This window comes from Siphateles boraxobius, unplaced genomic scaffold (genome assembly GCF_051911475.1).
Source record: "Siphateles boraxobius isolate OS27281-9 unplaced genomic scaffold, OSU_SipBor_1 18, whole genome shotgun sequence".
Lineage (NCBI taxonomy): Eukaryota > Metazoa > Chordata > Actinopteri > Cypriniformes > Leuciscidae > Siphateles > Siphateles boraxobius.
Genome location: NW_027508788.1, coordinates 1,797,533 through 1,798,276, shown reverse-complemented (window position 1 = coordinate 1,798,276; position 744 = coordinate 1,797,533).

The following is a 744-nucleotide window of genomic DNA, read 5'->3' as shown; positions in this document are numbered from 1 at the left end:
TGAGCATTCCGATAGTAATCCATTTAAGACCCTGCGTTTTGTGACCATTGTAATGAAGGCTATTTATCATTTTTTGTATGCACACCTTCAGAGGCACAAATGAAGCGAATCAGATCATTCGGTCACGAGGGGCCTGATTTCACAATACTTATATGCATTGCATCAGAGGCTTGGCATGAAGGATTACCTTGTGCCTTCTGTGCTGAAAGCAGAATTCCCCTTGTATCACCCTCTTAAATTCTTTTTGAAGAGAAATTGATCATTTATAATGACTATTTAGGTGTGTTCAGGTACAGGGGGTGGCAATCCACCCTTAATTAATGTTTGCCTGTACAGCAGCAAACGTGGGGCTTTTTACTTTATTTTTGTGAGAGGAGGGAAAACTAAATACCATTACGTTGATTAAATTTACCCGATTTGTATAATTGTCAGAGTAAGGTTTTATAAAGTCGTTAGAAATTTGTCTTTAATTCAGTGTAAAAAGTTGTCCTTTTAAAAAAGTTGTTATCTTAGTTGTTATTCACATAAATTATCAATTGAAATGTATAATTAAATGAAAAAGCCATAACTTGATGGCTATTAGCGACTCAAAGGCCACCAAATTGTAGAAACGTCCCAACAGTACAGTAAATCACGGCTCTTTCATTAGTCGAGACTCCATCTCTCTGATTGGTCGATGAGACGGATGTAACGTGACGTCACGCTGAACTCTCTAACTTTTTCATAGATCAGAGAGAAAGCGTC